This window comes from Triturus cristatus, chromosome 4_1, assembly GCF_964204655.1.
Source record: "Triturus cristatus chromosome 4_1, aTriCri1.1, whole genome shotgun sequence".
Taxonomy (NCBI): Eukaryota; Metazoa; Chordata; class Amphibia; order Caudata; family Salamandridae; genus Triturus; species Triturus cristatus.
This window is the reverse complement of record NC_140585.1, coordinates 602,086,498-602,109,952: the sequence shown is the minus strand read 5'-3', so window position 1 is coordinate 602,109,952 and position 23,455 is coordinate 602,086,498.

The window sequence follows — 23,455 nt, the reverse complement described above, 5'->3', positions numbered from 1 at the left end:
TGCTTGTTTCCCAGGATCAGCACACGATGCGTACATCATGAGGCGTAGCAGGGTGCCTGAAATGATGCTGCAGCTGCGCAACGAACGGGCATGTATTGTTGGTGGGTATACTCCGCCAGTCCTGTATTTAACCTCATCTTCCTGTCTTACTGCTTCTCCTGACCGACTCTTGTCCATGATGTTTCCATGTAGGGGATGCTGGCTATCCCAACATGCCATGGCTGATCACGCCTCTCCGCAACCCCCGCACGGCTGCCGATCACCGCTACAACAACGCCCATGGGTGGACCAGGCGAGTGATAGAGAGGACGTTTGGCCTCCTGAAGAGCCGATTCCGTTGCCTCCACAAGACCGGTGGCGCACTCCCATATGCACCGGTGAAGGTCTGCAAGATATTCCTCGTGTGCTGCATGCTGCACAACATGGCAGTGGAGAAAGCTGTGCCACTCATCCTGGATCCAGATGAGCAGGACCATCCAACCGTGGAGGATGAAGGGCTTGGGCACGAGGCAAGTGATGTGGAGGAGGAGGAGGCGGTAGAGGACATGCGGAGTCGGCTCATACGCGACTTCTTTGCTTAGTGGTGAGTTCCAGTGTCTGAGTGTGCACGCATTTGGCTGTGTGTGGCATGTGTTGCAATGTGTGTGTCCATCTGCATGTCTTTCAAGTGAGTCAGAGGTGTGTTTGGATGTGTCACTCGAGTGATGGTGCAATAGAAGAATGTTTTTCCAGAGTCATCATTGTCACCTCGCATGTTGACAACCTAATACATGTCGAGTACATGCACATGCATGCGGATGTGCTTCTTTTGTCTGACTTCTGGTGTGTCTCCCATCCACAGGTACTTGCGCATGCTGTCTGCTGGTGGCATTGTTGTGCTCCTGCTATTCCTCATGAACACAGCAACATGTGCTGAATCAGCGTGACATGCACGGACAAGTTCGAAAATCTCCTTCGGGTAAGGGATGCAGCACGGCTTTTTGGGAGTGGTATTTGTTTTGAATGTGTGTGCACTGCTCCTGTTCATGTTTGGATACTTCACATATATGTAGATTCACCATGGGGCACATGACCTGGAGCAGAATTCACCTGAATTGATGGTCAGACTTGGTGACAGTCATCTGTAATGGGATTGTGATGGAGCCATCAATGTGTGTAACACTGGCCTCGGAAACATACGGGTTGCACCGGGTTGACATGGTGTGTGAATTCCCCATTAGGGGCTCAATGGTGTATAGCAGGCTCTCCGTGAGCAGCAGGGGGTGTTTAGCTGTAATCCGTCACTTGTGTGCCAGTGCCATGGATTTCCAGCATCTGTGGTGGTAAGGGGGGTGCCAGTGTTGGTCCCACATGTACATCCACATGACCTGTGTATGTGTTGACAGAGTTGCATTAGCATTCCGACACACATGAGTAATAAAGGTGTCCCTCTGCCTCCAAGGTGCCTCATCTCTGTCAATGGTGGTCTGTTGCCACTGTGCATGCGGCATGTCTGGCATTGTTCTCAGAGATGGTGCATATGAGTCTATGTGTAGAGTAGCAAGATGCAAGCTGTTTGTCAGGGATTAGATTATGTATTGTGCATGATGTCCATGGCTGTGTAGGTTATGTGGCATGTCAGTCTCCACGACAGCCACTGTGCCGCATGTGAATCCATTGTGTATGTGTGTGCCATGTTGAACCAGACATTCCTTCCTTGACATACACCTTTTGCATGGTTCCTTCCTGAGATCCTTGTCTTTGTGTGCTACTTGTGGCATTGTTTCCTTGACATGGCGCATGCTGCTGCAGGCCCTGCTGCAAGGGCACCCAGTGTCCACGCAAACGAGCTGGTGTTCATCATGGATTGCTTGCTGACATGTGCTATGCTGATCAGCAGCATCTGTGCCTCATGCGGCAGCCCACTCTGCATTATGCACATGATCCCCAGTTCCATCCACCTCAAGGCAAGAGGGAGACCATCCCCCAGGTCAACTATGACATCCGTGTCTACTCCTACCTTGCACTCTACGGACATGTGCGTTAGAAATCCCATGATACTTGTCCACATCCAGGGTGCATCTGCACAGCTCTGCTACTACATCCGGCGACCAGGCCACATCAACGTCCAACAGAGATGGGGGAGTGGATCACTGCCAGCTGCAGGATGACCTTCTCAATCCATGCACACACTCAGGATGCAGCCCACACCCACAACACAACCTTGTGGCACTGTGACCCAACACCCAATTGTGCCATCTCCATGCATCCAACCTTGGCTGGCCCACCATTCTACACATCCACCTGACTCAAGCATGCAGGACATGGTCCTGCCACGTGTCTACACATACCTGGGACTCCCACCCCAGGACACTCCACATGATCCCTGACCTCTGCGCATGACTGTTGCTCTTCTAAATAGGTCTGTGGGCACAGTTGTGCGGGCAGCCCCTCAGCTGATTGGGCCCATCACGGGTGAGTATGGTGCTCCATGTCTGTCTTGGATGGTACGTTGTGACCCATGTGTGTCCTGTGCCAGACTCAGGCCCCAGGGTATGGATGTTTGGAGTTAATTCAGTAATCAGGCATGGTTTGACTTTACAACACAGACATGTAGTGTAATAATGCAAAATGACGGCATCATCTTGTGATTGTGATGATTTTTACTAGTACTGGGGTACGTGTTTTGGGGGGTGACAAGAGGTGCTTGGCGGGAGTGTAGAATCCAAAGTTCACAGGGGGAGTTGGTGTCCTTGCCATTGACAGTCATCAGAGTCTGTGCCACAGTCTTTGTCAACATTGGTCAGACAGTGACCAGCAAGGCCATGTGGCAGAGAATGTCCTTTGCTGCTGTGCTGCTGTTGGGCCAGAGGGTCAGGTGCCGGGCCAGGTGACCTGGGAGATGGTGATGTTCCGCTGACTCTCACGGTCTTTTTCGTGGACGACCCACCTTCCTGCGGGGACCCTCAGACGCCTGCCTTGACGATGCAAGGGACGCTCCATCAGATGTATCCTCCTCCTCCTCCCTCCCTGGGTCTGGTGCTGCTCTACGCCTGGTGGCGCAGGGAGGGTTTGCCAGGCTTTGGGCGATCTGATGGAGGGATTGGCTCAGGTCCCTGTGCACCGCCAAGAGCTCTGCAAGTCTTGCCTCCATCCTGGCATGATGCTCAACCTGCAGGGCCTTCATCTCATTGAGGGTCTCCACTACCTGGGCGATGCCTCTGGAGTCACGCCGGTATGCATCCAGGATGGTTCTGACGTGTGCCATAGCCGGGTCCTGAGCCAACTGTTCAGGTTCGCGCCTCCGCCGTCCTCCACTTCCACCACCCCTGCCCACTTGCGCCTGGCCTGCCGTTGTGGGCACATCGGGTCTCCGGGACCCCTGAGGGATGGCATTTGCGGCGTCGCCTGCCTCCTCCTGGGTGCCCGGAGAACCTTGTCCCTCCTGGACAGATTGGCTGCGTTGTTGTGTGCGGGCAGGGCTCCTGGGTGTCTCCTGGGATGTGGCTGGAATGGGGGTGGTGGTTGGCACAGTTGTACCTGACGCAGGTGCTGCAGGTGGTTGGACACCAGAGGGGCCAGGTTGGTCTGGGTCATGCACAGAGTGGTGAGAGTCGTCGCTGCTGGTGGGGTCCTCTTCACGCAGAGCCTGGTCCTGTGAGTCTTCCCCCCCAGTGTTGGGGGGAGATCGATGACATTGACCTGTGTGTGAGAGAGACAGTGTTAATTGTGTTACATGCGACATCCATGTTTCATTCTTTTTTGATTTGGCACAGTTCCTCTGGGTGGTTGGATTTGGCTAGCATTCCTCACACAGTGCACTTGTGCATGGGTATGTCCCTTGGCCACAGCTTTCGACACTTTACCTATGTGTGACACAATCTTAGTTGATGCATATTTTGGGAACGCAGTCAGCAGTGTAGTGAGCCGGCGTAGCAAGCCATGCAGAGCCGCCTTACGTGTTGCACTGTACGTGGCCAAATGGTGTTTATTCCATGCTATTTGAGAATGCAGGTAGGTAACTTAACAATTAGTGACAGGGTTCTGACGAACACAGTGGGTAGGTATACTGGGTGTAAGGTTCTGTTTGTGCCTGCAGCAGGGATGTACTCGTGCACAGATTGACACATGGCCTAGTGTTTATCAAAGGTTGAAGGGGGGGTTAAGGCACTGCCAAACCTTGTCTACATGCACACAGTCCACCTGCTGACGTGCGGACATGGCCACACCACCCAAGGGTGATTTGGTCTCCCTCTATCTCCCTTTCTCCCTCCCTCTGTCAGCCTCCTCCCTCTGTCCGTCTCCCTTTCTCCCTCCCTCTATCAGCCTCCTCCCTCTGTCCGTCTCCCTCTGTCTCCCTTTCTCCCTCCCTCTATCAGCCTCCTCCCTCTGTCCGTCTCCCTTTCTCCCTCCCTCTATCAGCCTCCTCCCACTGTCCGTCTCCCTCTATCTCCCTTTCTCCCTCCCTCTGTCAGCCTCCTCCCACTGTCTGTCTCCCTCTATCTCCCTTTCTCCCTCCCTCTATCAGCCTCCTCCCTCTGTCTGTCTCCCTTTCTCCCTCCCTCTGTCAGCCTCCTCCCTCTGTCCGTCTCCCTCTGTCTCCCTTTCTCCCTCCCTCTATCAGCCTCCTCCCTCTGTCCGTCTCCCTCTATCTCCCTTTCTCCCTCCCTCTGTCAGCCTCCTCCCACTGTCCATCTCCCACTATCTCCCTTTCTCCCTCCCTCTATCAGCCTCCTCCCTCTGTCCGTCTCCCTCTATCTCCCTTTCTCCCTCCCTCTATCAGCCTCCTCCCTCTGTCCGTCTCCCTTTCTCCCTCCCTCTATCAGCCTCCTCCCTCCCTCTGTCTGTCTCCCTGTGTCCACCTCTGCCTCTGTCCCTCTCTCTGCCCCTCTCCCTCCCTCTGTGTGTCACCCTCTGTCACCTCAGCCCAGCTTCCTGGGCACACACAGTTTGCAGGTCTTGCAAAGGCCATTGGCTTGTTCATGTGGGTTTGTTTCTTCTCTGCGGGCACCCATTGGGCGGAGTGTCTGAGTCTGCGCTGCTGCTGTGGCGGTGTGTGCTGACACTCTTTCAGTGTGCTGCGTCTTCATTGGCTGCTGTTATGTGCAAATTGTGCCTTCATACCCATGTCGTCCTGCAACGCGGCCACCATTAGTAGGCAAAACAGTACTGTGTGGGGACACACTGTTTGTATGGCTGTGCCCTTAGCCATATGGGCTGAGGGCATTGTTGTGTGCTTCAGAGTTGCTCTATGTTGGTTTTGAGGCCCACCCTCCCGGCATCAGGGACATCCTGTCTTGTGTTGGTGTTTTGTGTGGCCTGTGACTTGGCATGGCCTTGCTTGGGGCATGGGGCATGGAGGTGCTAGTGGCATGTGTGTGTTTTTGGAGTGTGGTTGTGTCCGGTGCTGGCTTTGGGGGGGTTGCGTGCATGATTGGTATTTGGGTTGTATATGGCGTTCCCCCATGTGAGGTGAGTTGTTTGTGTACTCACCAGGCTCTCGGACTCCCCCTAGTCCGTCTACTATCAACGGCGGCAGCGTGGCCATCACCTTCTCCTCCCAGGGATGGTAGTGTACCGGTCTGCGGGGCGGCCCTCCTCCAGTGATGTTGGCCTGGTTGTGCTCGTCCGTCATTTTGCGGCGGACCGTCCTCCGCAGATCGTACCACCTGGCTTGGCACTCATGCCTGGTCCTTCTGGTGGCCCCAACATCATTCACGGAATTGACTATCCTCTCCCACATGGCAGTTTTTTCTGATATGCTGGTCCGTCTGACCAATGTTCCAAAGAGCTGTGGCTCGACTCTGATGATTTCGTCGACAAGGGACTCAGCTCGTCCTTTGTGAACTTTGGATTCTTTTTGGTGGGCATGGTGTGGGGTGTGGGTGTGGATGGTCGTGGGGGTGGGGGTGTGGATGGGCGTGGGTGTGGATGGTTGTGGGTGTGCAGGTGTGTGTGTGAATGTGATGAGGGTGTGTTTGTGATGGTGGTTGTGTGAAGGAGTGCTAGTGTAAGGTGTATTGATGGTTGAAGTATGGTGCAGTGCGTTGTCTCTGGGGTCTGGCAGCAGTGGATCTGTTGCAATGGATCATGGTTTGTGTGTGTTGGGCCTTTTTATTGGTCCATTTGTGGGTGTGGCTGTGTTTGAACTTTGGGTGGGTGTGTTATAAGGAGTGGTAGTGGTTTGGGCCTCTGTTTCTCTGTTTGTCAGTTGCAGGTCAGTGTAAAGGATGTATTTGGCCTTGTTGGATATGTTTTGTGGTGTTGTGTGCCTCGGATTGACTGTTCTTGTGTGTTTTTTGGTTGGTTCTGGTTCAGTAGGAGTGTTTTTAGCGTCTGTACGGTACGTACATGGGCCATGTTGTTGTACAGTGCTGTCCTTTGCTATGGCTTAGTACGACTCGTACATGCCCGATGTTGGGTGAGGGTGCTGGTGTGTGGGCCTGGGGTAGGGTGCGTATGGACATGGGCAGGGTGTTGGTCCGCACCGTCCATCGGTGGTGGTGTTTCGCACGGTACATACAAGGGGGGCTGGGTGTAGGGTCCGTACATACACGGGTGGGGAGTTGGTACGCTCCATTCATACACGGGTGGGGGTACGGTCCGTACATACACTGGTGGGGTGGGGGTACGGTCCATACATACACTGGTGGGGTGGGGGTACGGTCCGTACATACACTGGTGGGGTGGGGGTACAGTCCGTACATACACTGGTGGGGTGTTGGTACGCTCCATTCATACACGGGTGGGGGTACGGTCCGTACATACACTGGTGGGGTGTTGGTACGCTCCATTCATACACGGGTGGGGGTACGGTCCGTACATACACTGGTGGGGTGGGGGTACGGTCCGTACATACACTGGTGGGGTGGGGGGGCGGTCCGTACATACACGGGTGGTGTTACGGTCCGTACATACACTGGTGGGGTGGGGGTACGGTCCATTCATACACGGGTGGGGGTACGGTCCGTTCAGACACTGGTGGGGTGGGGGTACAGTCCGTACATACACTGGTGGGGTGTTGGTACGCTCCATTCATACACGGGTGGGGGTATGGTCCATACATACACTGGTGGGGTGGGGGTACGGTCCGTACATACACTGGTGGGGTGGGGGTACGGTCCGTACATACACTGGTGGGGTGGGGGGTGTACGGTCCGTACATACACTGGTGGGGTGGGGGTACGGTCCGTACATACACTGGTGGGGTGGGGGTACGGTCCGTACATACACTGGTGGGGTGGGGGGTACAGTCCGTACATACACTGGTGGGGTGGGGGTACGCTCCATTCATACACGGGTGGGGGTACAGTCCGTACATACACTGGTGGGGTGTTGGTACGCTCCATTCATACACGGGTGGGGGTACGGTCCGTACATACACTGGTGGGGTGGGGGTACGGTCTGTACATACACTGGTGGGGTGGGGGTACGGTCCGTACATACACTGGTGGGGTGTTGGTATGCTCCATTCATACACGGGTGGGGGTACGGTCCGTACATACACTGGTGGGGTGGGGGTACGGTCCGTACATACACTGGTGGGGTGGGGGTACGGTCCGTACATACACTTGTGGGGTGGGGGGGTACGGTCCGTACATACACTGGTGGGGTGGGGGTACGGTCCGTACATACACTGGTGGGGTGGGGGTACGGTCCATACATACACTGGTGGGGTGGGGGGGTACAGTCCGTACATACACTGGTGGGGTGGGGGTACGGTCCGTACATACACTGGTGTGGTGTTGGTACGCTCCATTCATACACGGGTGGGGGTACGGTCCGTACATACACTGGTGGGGTGGGGGTACGGTCCGTACATACACTGGTGGGGTGGGGGTATGGTCCGTACATACACTGGTGGGGTGTTGGTATGCTCCATTCATACACGGGTGGGGGTATGGTCCATACATACTCTGGTGGGGTGGGGGTACGGTCCGTACATACACTGGTGGGATGGGGGTACGGTCCGTACATACACTGGTGGGGTGGGGGGGTACGGTCCGTACATACACTGGTGGGGTGGGGGTACGGTCCGTACATACACTGGTGGGGTGGGGGTACGGTCCGTACATACACTGGTGGGGTGGGGGGGGTACGGTCCGTACATACACTGGTGGGGTGGGGTTACGGTCCGTACATACACGGGTGGGGTGTTGGTATGCTCCATGCATACATGGGTGGGGGTACGCTCCATGCATACACTGGTGGGGGTTCGGCGCGTACATCAGCGGCCGGGGGCATTTTGCGCGTACATGCGGGGTCTGTGGTGGGGTGTTCGGTGCGTATGCGGCCACGTGTCTCCATGCTTGCTAAGGGATTTCGGTCCGTACGGTGTTTTTTCCATACAGTTGTGAAATCGAAAGGACGGGAGTGATCGTACTTGCGCGGTCGGACTTCATTTTTCCGACTCGTACGGTAAATCGTCCAGGGATGTGTCGGACACAATTTCCGACCCGAGGACGTGTGGGGAACTTTTCCGGATGTGATTCGTATGGAGTTTTTCCCATGCAAATCGTACTTGGCAGTTTGTACGCTTCTTGTACGATTCGGACGGAAAAAAGTACAGATTCTATTCGGACGGGGGACATTTTTCCAGGATCGGAATCGGCACCTTAGTGTGTAACTTCTGGACTTCATTAAGTTACAACATTTCTGTTAGAAATGGGGTTTCTGGTTGACTAGGGTATACATCTAAGCCAGGCAGAACCCACTACTCTAGTAAGGGTAAGTGAGTTTCCACACATAAGATAACCTCTGCTCATCCCCTTGGTAGCACAAATCCAGAGCCCATTCGAAAGGACAATCTAGGCAATAAAAAACAGGTTGTACGCAAATAAAGTAGGAAAACCGGAAGGACAATCCATAGGCTATGCTTAAGATGGCCAGTGGTAATGTTCCATAATATTCAAGCATCCGGTTACAAAGATGGTGCAGCCGTGACAGGCTGTCGTGTGACACAAATTGTGCAGCCTTTGCGCAGTAAGCAGACCAACAGCAGCACACCAGCCGTGAGGGCAAGAATCAACGGGAGCCCGCCAAAGATGCTGGAAAAAATAGAATGAAAAAATGCCAGTATCACACCAAAAATAGTTTGGAAGGAGGTCACGAAGCCGGAGCCCACAATTTTGAAAAAATGCGCCAAGCCAGTTGTTGACGAGGCATTAAATATAGTTTGAATCAGAGCACCGAAATGAAGGGGGAGATCAGTATTTAAAAGCGCATGCACCTCGGTGCAGGTGTTTGCTACGTGAAGAACAAATGTTTCACAGGAGGAAGTCAGAGCGACTTCTTTTTGAGACAATAGAGCCCTTATTCTGCTCATCTTGTTGAACTCTGCTTTCAAGGTTGGAATGGAAGGCCAGATGGAGACATCCAGCCGCCCATGCGGAAGTGGGAAAAGGATATTTTTACAGCAGACTATTTGTGATACAGTCACAATGTAGGGAATCCCCACTAGCATCCCGCAGTAAGCCTCGTTATTTAAAAGCAAACAACAACCGTTCGCTAACAACGTAAAAGAGGGCGTAAGAGCTGGCACTAGGATCCCTTTCAGGACGCAGGCTAAATTCGGTGATAGAACGTTGCATGCGCCATGCAACTGGATGTGCCTACAGACTACTGAGTGATCAGGTGTGGAAGTGCATTCCTCACCTTTCAAATAAACTTCATTACCTTCTCTCATGCACCGGTATGTAAATGGGAGTGACCAAACTTCATGCAGGAAAGCAGTACCCAACGGTTCATATCTGCCTAGGGCATAATGTTTAATGCACGAACTGAACTTAAACAAAGGAAATGGTAATGTGATTAACCCGTGGATAAGCCACACAGCGGAGTTCAATTCGGCCACAGAGAAAGGCAAAGGTTCTAACTTTTCAATATGCAGTAATGAATATGTTGCATCTTTCATGGACATGAACTGTTGTTTTGCAGTCAGATTAAAAGGCAGGAATAAAGACGATGTATTCATATAGTTCCAGGGAACTTTGCCAGCCTTCAATGTTTGAAAAGTCTATGCAAACTGCATTATAGAACGCAATTGATTTTGACCATGATATAACACAGACAGATCATCCTGCACAAAATCTACCACAGATGAAACAATATTATCTAATGTATAAATTCTGGAAGTAAGGGTGTTAATACTATTATCGATAACAGCTAGGACTTTTTCCAAATTGGCTTGATCAATGGCTCTCAATCTGGAAGCAGCTTCAATTTGCGATAATTTCCAAACTTCGTTATAGACAGCATACACCCATCTTTTGGATCTGCCACCCACAGGACCCTTAACTAAATCATTCAAATCTATTTTGTCATGTAATTTTGATAAATGAAGTTTAACAGATGCCAAGGTGGAATGTTGCAGCCAGTTCTGACATAACTTTCCTACAGAGTAGGTAGTAACTGAATGGGAAGATTCAAAGTGGGGGTCCACTCGAACCTGGGTATATCCAGGGTGTAGACCCAGAAACTGATGTTGACAGGAATCTGAGCTCCTCTGCCATATCAACGATCCTTCACGATTTAAATCCGAAATGTTGAAGGAAGTATTAGTAATGTACGACTGCGACTCTTCAAGGGACAGATCTGTATGATTACCCCATTTAAGATAAGCACCCAGATCAAGAATAGAGGGGGAATTCATCTTTTTAGTAGTAGCCAATCCAAAACAGGTGGTTTGAAAAATAGTAGAATTCAAAAATAACATGTGGTTTGGGATAAGACAAGCACGATGCAGAGCTTCAGTCCCTTGCACCTGCCAATTCTTAGAACCCTAAACAGATTTAAGATCAATAGTATCTTTCCACAGCTCATAACCCCAGATAGCGAATTCATCCATAAAGGATTTGGAATACAATAATTTAGTGTGGGTCAGCCTAACCTTCGAAGCTGACTCTTCTGCCAACTTAAAATAAAAGGCCTCAGGCTTAGAAACACTGAAATCAGTAAAATATGTAAATGTGTTCACTAATGTGCTGGAGCTGCCTTCCATTGGTGCCGGACAATGTTTCCATTGTGTATAATTAACAAAATTTCTAAACGTATTGGCTTTATGTAGGAAATGATTGCCATAGTGTTGGTAGCAAAATAGTTCCCCATAATTAGCAGTGTCTAAATACAAATCTTCAGCATCAAAGGCAGCATAATATTTTAAATCAGAAAGTAGTGCATCTATGGCCTGAACGTCCCAATCATCAGAACGGATGTTTTGTTTCACAACATCACCCATAGAACCACGAAGTACATTGGGGACATTAATAACCTCTGTGGGTCCATGAATTTGAAATTTTACAGCATCCCACACAATCCCATCCAACACAGGCCAGGCAGTTATATTCACAAAAGTCTGGTCCCTTTTCATTATGTGTGATGAGGAGTGGGGGGCCAAAGTTCCATCAATTAGTCTAATTGTAGATCTTTCTTTGAGATAGTGTCCATTGACAAGACCGAAAAATACCACCACAAATCCAATGGACATAAACAAAAAAATACTTATGAGCATCAGCCAAATGTAAGTCCAAGGGGGAATTAAAACATTTCTTTTGAACCAAACAGCAAAAATAGAAATTTTCGATGGGGCATTTGAAGTCATAGGGTTAGTGTCAAAGGAAAAACGGGACTGGTCAACTGCAGTTGATTGTAAACCAGGCAGCGACACATCTGTGGGATAAGCATACTCAGTATCTTCAGGTGGACCACCAGCCGGTGGTGGCAACAAAGGATTTTTAACTGTATGCATCTCGATTGCAATATTAGTCATGGTGGTAGAAGCCGGAGTCAAAACAGAATTACTCAGCATCGCAGGCCAAGAGACCGCTGGAGTCATACTAAGAAGAATCGGCCACTCGCTGTAGTTTGACATTGTCAATGGAAATGTACCTGTTATCCTTGCGACCAGGAAGTGGAGGTAAAATGACTGTTCTTTTACCCTGCACGCCAAGCACTGGTACTGGTGAACGATAAGAGGGGCCGAACTCCTTCTTGTTCTCCACCTTCTCACGTACCAGGTCACCAACTCGAGGTAGCCAGCCGACTACCGGAATCTGAAGTGCAGCATCAGTTGTGGAGGGCACGTGTTCCTTTGCAAGACTGTCTGTGGTCTCTTGTAGATTCTGTAATACTGCACAGTGATCATCTACGTCAAAGGGTGCGGCTGACGCCACCATGTCTAGACCATCAAGGTCCGGGACAAACATTTTTATGCCAAAGAGCATTTCGTATGGGGTCCGCCCACCCAGAAACCTTCTAGGGAGACTATTAAGTGCACGTTTTACGTTATACAGATGGGCTAACCAATTCCTGCCAGTGCCTAAAACCCTAGCTGTCAGGGATTGCTTTAAGTCACGGTTCATTCGCTCCACAACACTATTGCCCTCAGGCCGGTATGGAGATGAAAAATTGACTTGAACACCCAAAGATCTCATGGCTTCTTTGTACACCTTGGAGGCGAACGCAGGACCTTGGTCAGAATGAAGGGTACCAAATGCAAAACTTCCCACAAAGACATGCAAATCCCTGATGACAGTTCGAGCATCAGCACTCCTTTGCGGCCACACCAAGAGAAAACGTATGCACGAATCCAGTGCAACTAAGATGTACTTGTACGCAGTATCAGAGGAGAAAGGACTGCAGTGATCTAGATAAACACACCCAAGTGGTTTATTAGATATGTACAACTGAGTTTGTGGTGGGCGCGCACCAGTCGAAGGTTTAATCTGCTGGCAAATGTCACAATCAAGAACATAAGCACGAGTCTGTTTATACAACCCGCGCCACCAGTAACGTTGTACAGTTGCTGAAACGCCGGCATTGGCAGAGACCATACCTTCGTGAGCCTCTGTTATCAAGGACGGTCTGCAGTCCGCGTTGGGAATCAATCTGTCACCAACGTCGATAATTCTCACATAGGGAACTTTATCAGGACTTAAATGATAAGAGTATCGAGAAGGGAAACCTCTAGGGTAATTAGTGCCCTTCTCTGTTGCAGCAGTAGCTGCCAAGATGTCATCATCAATCTTACTTTGGATCTTGTAACTGCTGCTACTAGATATGTTGCCACTGCTGTTTTCGCCAAAAGAATAAATTGTTGTAGAAAGACTGAACACAGTAAAACGAGTCACTCACTATAAGTATAGTAACACGAGGATCAGCATACTCCAGTGCAAGCACCAGATCACGTAGCTCTGCCAGCTGTGCGGTACAATCACCCAATGACTGTGTATGCACGACATCAGACTTGAATTTACCATTCACGAAAGTACCCGCTACAATTGCACAGGCCGCTGAATAAGGATGCTTCGATCTAGTCGCCGGTTGCGCCGAACCGCCTGTATAAATGACACAATGGTAATCTTCAAGCGGGCGCAAAGTCAGAGGAGCTGGATGAACAAATTCATACTGCAAGTACTCCTGAGTCTGTAATGAGGCATCAAACATATAGGTGACATCTGGTGATGTCAAGGAAGTGGCCCATTGTATCCAACGTGGATGCAAAGCTTTAGAATTAGGTACACTGGCTTTCGTCACTGTCTCTAGAGCAGGATACGGTGTAACAACCAACATGCGTTTCCCCTGCGACAGCGCTCGCTCTTTAAGAATTGCCATCTGCACTGCAGTCAAAACTTTTTCGACAGTGGAAAAGCGCATTTCAGCCGAAGTGTACAGGTGTGATTTGTAGGCAATGGGGACTGTGTCGCCCTTGTTGAACGTCAAGTACGTGAAACCCACTGCGCCAGGCACAATTCTTATCACCAGGTTAGTGTGGTTATCACGTGTCAGTAAGTATTTCGAAGCAAGAAGATCAGCCTGCAAAGATTGCAAGAAAGCTGAATGCTCTGGCAGCCAGCTTGATTTGGAAAAAGTAGGTTGCACCAAGGCATATAGCGGCTTGATACGCTGGGCATGATCGGGAATGTAAGTACGCCCAAAATTCAGAAAACCCAGCAAAGACTAATTTTTTCAGCGTTGTCGGAGCACACAAACATGCGTACTTATCCAGGAAGAGAGGAGCTAATCCTCGACCTTCATTGTTGAGCTCGTAGCCCAAAAACAACACTGTATACTCTGCAATATGAGATTTTGTAAAGTTGAATTTGTAGCTGAAGTCCGCAAACATAACAATGATGCGATCAACGTGACACAGATGCGGCCATAATTCTTCATCTGTGAGATAGATATCAGCAACATACGAGTACGCATCAGGTTCAATGCTCTCTAACAGAGAGACTACACGTGCTGCAAAGATGCCAGGGCTGTTTTTATACCCCATGGCTAATCTCTTAAACTGTTTTTGTTTGCCGCCAGAAGTAAACGCTGTCCACTGACTACTAATAGAGGACAGATTATGGCTGAAAAAGCCATTGGATATGTCAAGTGTGGTCTTAAACCGTTTTCTAACGAGACTATCAACGAGGGCAGAACTGTGGGTACTCTGTACCGCACAAGTCTGACAATGGGAGTTCAAATGCCGGTAATCCAAAACTATGCGGTACGACCCATCAGGTTTAGTTACAGTGAATAGAGGATTATGCATTGGTGACGCACAGGTTTCAATAACACCTTGATATTCCAATTGATCAAGGATTTCTGCGACATGAGATCTAGCTTCGCGGCGCATGGGATATTGGGGCTGCGGCTGGGGCATAGACCGTAAAGGAATCTCATGGCTTGGCGACAATTTATCCCACCCAACCTGAGTACGGTACAAAGCCGGAGCAAGAACCTAGGCCCACTCTTCTGCAAATCTTTGAGCGTGATCCTTTGGCACTGTGTGCACGAAGGACGGGAGGATTACCTCCTCCCCTCTAGGAGCAGCCAAAATGAAAGCTGGGGGCCAGTCCACCTCTGCTAATAGAATATCATATGTAGAGGTCAGATTATCCCCCAAAATCCCTTGTATTGTATGTTATGTCACCTTCAATCAAAAGGACTATGTCATATAGTCTGTCAGGGGGAGCCACTCTAGTATCTGCAGTTTCTACAGTAATGAACGTGTCAGTTGCTGTCGCCTCCAGATATGGACGCAGTGCTTGCCGCACTACTGTAACCTCCGCTGCGCTGTCGAGCAGCGTTAGTGCCCATGTCAGGTTCCGAAGCTGCGTTCTCACTATCTGTGGCATACCTCGCTGTTAGCACAGCATACCTTCTTTTTCTGAAACGGGGGACGATGTAAGGGAAAACTCGTCCTGCTTGCTCTTACCGTCAGGCTGACGGGGTTGCTCAAGTCCTTGTTGGGCACCCCGACCTTTGCCACGTTCTCCGCCACCGGACTGTGAGGCCGATGTTTCCTGTGAAGAACGAGGAGAACGTTGTTCAGTAACCTGAAATCTGTCAGGTGACCTAATGCTAGTGCGATAGCGCAAATCATATGTGCGTTCACCAGTTGCCTGTAGCGGTGATGCAGGACAAGACACCTGTTTCTGTTGCTACTTTCTTTTAGTTCTCCAATTCTGTTTAGGAAAAGCTGGATGATAGTCTTTGAAAGACGTACTTGCCTTAGTTTGCTGTTGTACATCTGGAATAGCAATAGTAGGCTTAATCCCCAAACTACTGCGGCCAATAGTTCTATAAGCTTCTGCAATCATTTTTGGCAACTCTCTGGGATTATAGAGTTCGTCGACGAGGGCTAAACCATTCACCAGCTGGAAGTGTACCGCATTTCCCTTGAGGTTACCAAGGATGAGAGAGGCCACTACGACGAAAACACCGACAAGTCTCATTCCCAACTCGACCGCCGCCTCCGGACCGTGTTGATCCTGAACACGTTTTATGACGGAGGGAAGCACAGCCATAGATGGGGTGCCAAAGCACTTCAAGTAGACCGCTGCAAAAACTTTACCCCAGTTGTTACAATTGGCCACCTCTGGGACTAAGTCTTTCTGCAAACTAATGGTGAGTATCCTGTGTTTCTCCACAGGAGTAGAGTGCGGAATTACTGCTTCCAGCTGGTCAAATTTCTCAGCAAGACAATATGGCACATCATCCTTATTCTGGGGGCGCTTGCCCATTACCATATTAACCATGATGGGACTAATGACAATCCCGGCTGGGCCAGCTGGCTGCCCCGCAACAACAGGTGCCCCCACTTGCATGTTGCGTGAAACGTATTGCACTAAAGCCCGATGTACTGTAATCAGGGCTGTATGGAGAACACGTAACTCATCCACCGTAGCATTCAAATAACGAGGATGAGGTGTAAATCTGGCCAGTACCGGCCAAGTGGCCCCTGGAATTGACAAAGGGCCCAAACGAACTGGTGTAACCATATGGGGAAGGGCGCCATTAAACCAAATGCGATGCTGCCAAGCCGAAATAGGAATCTCCTGCATCCTATATGGCGTATAATTCACTGGGACTCTCGTGGGATTATAGGAGTGAAACGTACTGTCGTCCGCGTTCACCGCCTGCATAGTAACCCAAGAGTAAAACAACTCATAGGGATATGACGCATCGGCATTCACCACAAAAATAAGAGCCATCCCATCGTCCGGTACCCCGAACTGCGTCAAATGACGCCGCAGAGGTGCTCAGCTATGCGCCGCAATATCGACTGCAGCCATAAGGACACAGAAAAGAAAAACAATCTCTATTACAGTAGCACAAGAGTTCAAAGAATATAAAAACCTTTTTAATTGACAAGTTTGATTGAACCTATTGAACTAATTGGTAGATTAAAACCGCCACTACCGCTATCCGGAAACAAGAGTGAGGGCGTTGTGGATTAATATAAGCACTACTAAGGCGACTCAAATCGTAAGACCAAACGTTTGGTGCGCCATGTTGCAGGGATTCTGCTCATGCACAGAACTATGCGCAGGAAACCAGGACCTCAGTGAATTGCGGTGTATCAAAAACTCACCTCAGTACCCAGAACCCCTTATCCGGCTAGCATCAGTGTCTCATTCACTCTCCGTATCAGCTCGAAGCGACCAATGATTAGACAACTCAGAACAAGCGACTTAGAGTACTCCCAGGAATGGTGGGAATCAGAAATACCTGTTCGTTATTATTCTCATATCAGTCCACAACTAGAGTAATCAGAGACACAGTAAAGTTTAAAACGTTTATTTTATAAGATGCAGTACTTTGGCTAACATAAGCAGACAAAGGATTAAAAATAAAACCATCAGCATTGTTACAATACCATAGAAAATGAAGGGAGAAATCATATTACAAATGATAGTGGAATACAACCACCCTCCCTTCGCTAGTAAGCTAGTATTATTAGACTAATAGAAGGTCTCTAGCTTTGAATGGGGAATCCCATACCGTAAATATCAGCTTAGGTGAATCACATCACAGGATCAGCTTTGCTCTGTGCCTGGAAAAGTTATTCTCCAGAATGTGTGTCTAATGCATGCAAACTGCAATATTAAAGGCGCTCGAGTCTCAGATATTTGCAGCTGTGTGTGTTTTATGGCTAGAGCGTGGGCCGATCAACCTGAATTCAAAAGCATACATTGTTTGTTGGCCATGACTGTTTCTGCACACAATGTTCAGACCAAGGTCGCGGTGCACGTCTAGGGATGTGAACAACAGACAGTTCTCATGTGAAGAAAAGGCAGGCAAGCAGTTTTCATATAATAACATCTATCTGCAGTGTCATGTGCAAAAGCAGCAAAAGTGGCAAGATTGCGTTTCTAACTTCTAAGACGCTTATGCTAACATAGCAATGTGTGCATCTAAAACTCCGTCTCCACTACAGTAGCTGTGCAATGCTAGTGCTGTTGGACTTGTCCGCAGCTTTTGAAATGGTTTCGCATCGGATTCTTCTAGAAAGACTCGAGCTGCTGGGAGTCACGGGAACCACTCTAGCCTGGTTCCGGTCATTTCTTGAGGGCCGGTCTCAGCAAGTATTTCGCCATCCCCATGTCTCCTCCTCTAGCCCTCTCATGTGCGGAGTTCCACAGGGTTCGGCCTTGAGCCTGACTTTTTTTATTGTTTACCTCACTCCCCTCGCTTCGCTAGTCAAGCAATGTGGTGTGAAGGTTGTCTTGTATGCTGACGATACTCAGCTTTTGCTCTCTTTTAGGAAACACACCGAGGCAGCGTTCACCAATTTCAAGCAGTGTTTGATCAACATCTCGACTTGTATGATGGACAGCTGTTTGAAGTTGAATACCGATAAAACGGAGGTTCTTTAATCAAGCTTCTCCTCCACGGTCCCAACTCTGGTGGCCTTCGGAGCTCCTCCTCTTCCAGTTGCTTCCGCTAGGAATCTTGGGTTTAAATTTGATTTTAACCTCTCAGGCAAGTTTCCTCTTCATGCTTTTGGAAACTGAAAGCCTTGTGGAGATTCCTCCATCTATGCCTATGGATTGTTAGAAAACTGTTTTCCACGCATTGGTCAAGTCTCAGCTGGACTATGCTAACAGCTTGTACTTGGGTCTCCCAGCCTATTTGATCAGGAAACTACAAATGTTTCAAAATGCTGTAGCTAGGCTTATCAGAAACGTGCCACTCCGCAACCATATCTTCCCCCACCTGTGTAGCCTACATTGGCTGCCTGTCAAAAGGAGGATAGAGTTCAAGGCGCTGACCTTCGCTTATAGAGCAGCTAGAGACACTGGCCCTCAATACTTGAAACAGAGACTCCAAAAATACCGCCATCCCAGGGCTTTGAGATCGAATCACCAAGAACTACTTGTGATTCCTCGCTTCGCAAAAGCCAGGTTTGGCAGCCAAGCTTTCTCTGTGAAAACGACTTCTCTCTGGAACTCCATGCCCGAGCACATACGGACGGCCAAGTCAGAACCTATGTTAAGGAAGGCTCTGAAAACTTGGCTTTCTGGCCTACCTTAGAGCTCTCCCACCAGTCCCCTCCTACTGTATCCGCTGCTAGCACCGGGACTCTTCTGTTAGAGGTAGCCACGCACTCTATAAACTGCAATAATAATAATAATAATAATAATAATTAGAACATTAGTGCATTTAATGAATGAAGTGGGGCTCATGTTGAGGGCTCTACCGACTGCTCCTAATGAGGGCAAGTGCCCCATGGTGTGCACAATAAACAATCAGGCAGGAGGCCCCGTTCTGACTCTTCCAAATGGTTAGCAAAGGAAACTTTCCGTTTCTGCATGGTGCAGCTGCAGACCAACAAACCTACTTCGGCCTAATAATCAGGCCCCACAGAGCCCAGATCCTGGAGTAGAGTGGACACCATGTCCCTGGGGACCCGCTTTTTACTTGTGAAGGGCATTACTCTCAGGCCCTGATAGAAAGGGATATGCACAGGCCCTTTGGTCTCCCTGCATGCCTGCTCAAGGGAGTGGCTGCACTGGGAGGTTTCCTCAATGTGTGGCTGGGAATCGGCATGCCTGTGCCGGTGATAGGGCCCCTCTGAGGGGGCTTCTCATAGTGCAGCAGGTCATTTGAGGCTGAAACCTGGTGCCTTGTATCATTTTGGTTTCTCCCACAGGAGAATCTTACAGCAAACCCAGATCAGAGCGGACTGCTTGATCTGGCCAGAGGCGTTGGTTTGCAGCCTGGGGCCACTTATCAAAGCCCTGGCTGCCGATACAATAAAAGAAAAGGATGCTGGAAAGACAGGCCACCAGGGGGAAAGTGCTTCCAGCACCTCAGCTAACCCCTACTGTAGCTCCAAGCCTGCAATAAGAGTGGAGCGCTGCACGCGCTGTTCCAGGCTGCCTCTCTCAAATGGGGAAAGGACTCCGTACTCTTTTTTAGGCAAAAAACTCTCCCCAAAGGCTCTTTTCTCAGCAAGTCACCAGCCATGGGTAAACGATCAGGAGCAGGTCACAGCTCTTGCCTCGCGCTGATCTCTGGTAAGAGCACTGGTAGAGCAAACCGGTTCAGAAAAGCACACAGCAGGCCAGCCCACAAGCACAGTACCAGTAGCAGTTTTCCTGGCAGTACAATAGTTACTCCTGACCAGGTGCATTCTTTAAAGCTAGCAGCAGCTGGTTATAAGTCCACGCAGTGTCCAGATTTGTGGGGTCACAGCTTCTGTACTTCTAGTTAGAATATCTTTGTTCTGGGGGGCACTTCAAACAGTGTATAGAAGTGTACAACGCCCCCAGTCACATCCCAGGCCCTGGGTCCAGACACACCATAGGGGGGCGGAGACAGCATTGTAGAAGGCAGGAACAGCCCTATTCAGGTGCAAGTGTGTAAGAATCCAAGGACTCAGTATTGAAGTAGAAACCAAGTTTATTCCAAGAAGAGGATCCCATCTACAAACAAGCTGTTACAAAGATCCAAGCCAGGCTCTAACTGATCTCAGATCAGACTTACATCATAACATTCTCTAGCACTTGGCAACAGGTGCAGAACTTTAAGATGCCACACATCGCCTTTCTTTATAAACAAACAAAAAAAACACACTAAAATAAAATTACAGCCAAATAAGAATGAAAAGTAACTATGACAAAAGAGAAATGTAGAAAAGGATAAATGCATCTATTTAACAAAATCTTTTAAGTAACTCGGAGAATAAGAAACTCTCGAGGACTTTCGAATGACATGAGGAACATTTGAGGTTGGATCTAACACTCTAGAAGACTCGTTAGAATTACAAAAAAGTCTTTCCTAACCACCACCACCCTGTTCAAGTTCCAAATGCGGTGGTTGGCAGTCTTGACGGCATTGTTGAAGATCTTAATAACCTGGATGGGTTTCAAAAATGCTTCAGACAACGTTTTCTTGCAGGGATTTTTTATGAGAACCCAATCTCCAACTTTCACCACTGTTTTCTTTACACATTTCTTAATGTCATGAAGCCTTTCTCTAGTTTCAATTCTCTTGGACTCAGCCAACTTCCAGTCTCTCTTTTCATTTTCGACATGTCGATCTGGTTGCATGTCATTCACTCAAGTAGGTGTAACTAAAGTGTTGGCACACCTTCCTCTAAACAGCTCAAACGGGGTTCTTTTGGTGACAGCATGGAGAGACAACCTATAAGCCTCAACCTTTTTCCAAATTTCTGTACGCCAATCCAAACCTGCAGACTTTGCCATTTCAATAGTTTCAATAGTTTCTTTGAGCACATGATTAAACCCCTCGACCATTCCATTGGTCTCTGGATGGTATAATGAAGACTTCTTGTGTTTAATATCATGCCTAGATAAGAACTCTTCCATTTCCCTGGAGACCAATTGGACACCATTATACATAAGAATGGCATTGGGTATGCCATCTCTGGCAATGAGCTTCTCCAAAAACACTTTAATATGTTTAGTTTCAATTCCTCAAGTGATGGCTATTTCTGGCCACCTTGAAAAGAAATCAACAAGAACAAGTATATACCACTCTGTACCAGAAGAACGGATAGGGCCAACTATGTCTAGTCCAACCTCCTTCCATGGACCATCATGATGGTCCCTAATGACCATGGGTTGCACCTTTCGTTTTGCCACTCTCTCACTCAAAGCACATTGTACACAATCCCTAATTTTTTGTTCTACCTGTAAATCCATCCCAGGCCACCAATAAGACAATCTTAGTCTTTCCTTTGTCTTAGAAAATCCCTGATTTCCAACATGTGCCAAAAACATAAGCTCTTCCCTAATCGAACTTGGAGGAATAAGCCTCACCCCTCTGACAAGTAAACCACTTTGTTCTGACAGTTGGTCTCTCACATGCCAACATTTTTCTAAATTTTCATCGCCTTTGGGTTTGACTTTCCAACCTGTATTGACACACTCTAGAACTTTTAATAAATCAATGTCTGCATACAACACTTTTTCCCATCTCTCTTTGTCAATGATAGCACAAACTATTTCTTCATCTTGTTCACACTCATCATCCGGATCTACATCGTCTCTAGGAACTAGACGAGATAAAGCATCTGACACTTTATTTTCCACACCAGGTAAATTCTTAATGTCGAAATTATAATCTTGTAGAGCCACAACCCATTTTGTGATCCTACTAGAGACAGCATCAATGCCCTTTTTCTTAAAAATTTCACACAACGGATTGTGATCGGTTCTAACCTCAAACACACCTCCCCACAACAGATTTTTTAGTTTCTTCACCAACCAGTAAACAGCAAGAGCTTCTCTCAATACCACCGAGTATCGCAACTCAGCACCTCTCAAGCTTCTTGACATAAACAGTATAACCTCATCATGACCCTGCCCTCTTTGCAGAAGAACAGCTCCCAGGCCTTTCAGGCTGGCATCAGATATCAGGATAGATTTCTTATCTTGGTCAAAACTACTTAACTTAGCTGCTGAGCTCAACTTTTACTTAAGAATAGAAAATTCATGTTCACAGTTTTCATCCCAAACAAACTCACATCCCTTACGCAACAAAGCCCTCAAGCGAACACATAATGAGGTAAAACCCTGAATACATTTACTATAATATTCTGCCATTCCTAAAAGACTAAATAGTTCTTCTTTATTTGTAGCAGAAGGCATTTTCTGTATAGCAACAACCACATTTTCTTTCGGCGAAACACCACCCTCCGAAATTGTATGACCTAGATAATCAATAGAACTTCTTCTAAACTTGCATTTATCAATAACCTAAACTCATCAAGTCTACTCTACACATCTAAAAGTCTCATACCATGCTCCTTGTTATCCAATCCAAAAATCAATATATCATCCTGATATACTCTAACACCAGGAAGTCCTTTCACAACATTTTCCAATGCCCTCTGAAAAACTGAGGCCACTGAAACTAAGCCAAAAGGAGTAACACATGCTGTCAAATATTTTGACTCCTCATCTAACCTAATCTGGTGATATGCAGACCTCCGATCTATTGTGCTAAACACCCTTCCCCTTTTTAACAGCATTAACATATCCGCAATTTTCGGTAGAGGATACCGGTCCACCACCACATTTTTGTTCAACTCTCTATGGTCCACACATAGATGAAGAGAGCCATCAGCTTTTTTGTGGCTACAACCAGAGAAAGCCATTGGGTTGCCTCAACTTCTTCAATGATGCCATCTTTTTTGTTTGGACTTGTTCTTTGACTGCAACAGGGATGTTGCGTACCTTACAGCACACAGGTTTAGCATCATCTATTAAACGAATGTGATGAATGGAGTTCTTGAGGCAACCTAAAGTTTCACAAAACACATTTGTAAACTTTCCTCTCAACATATGTGTAAACTTACTATTTGAACCATTATCTATGGCAGCAATAGACTTAGGGTTAAAATTCTCTTTCAGTATAATGGATGGTGAAGCATTTGGATCCAAAATTACACCAAGATCCCTCTGGTGGAACCAACTCAATGTACTCTCACCTTTCTGTGAAATATATATTTTAGCATTGGTCAATCTGTTTTTATAATCAAGCAAACCCCAGAAATAACCAAACAGTTTAATTGGCTCATCACCGTATGCAAAGGGTTTAATGTCAGGGCAAAAAACCTTAGTTTTATCTTTAATTTATTTTAGATAAAATTCCTTCAAGATTATGGTGATTTTAGCACCAGAATCGGAGAGTACATTCGTAAGTTTACCTTCAACCAAAATTTCATCAGTTG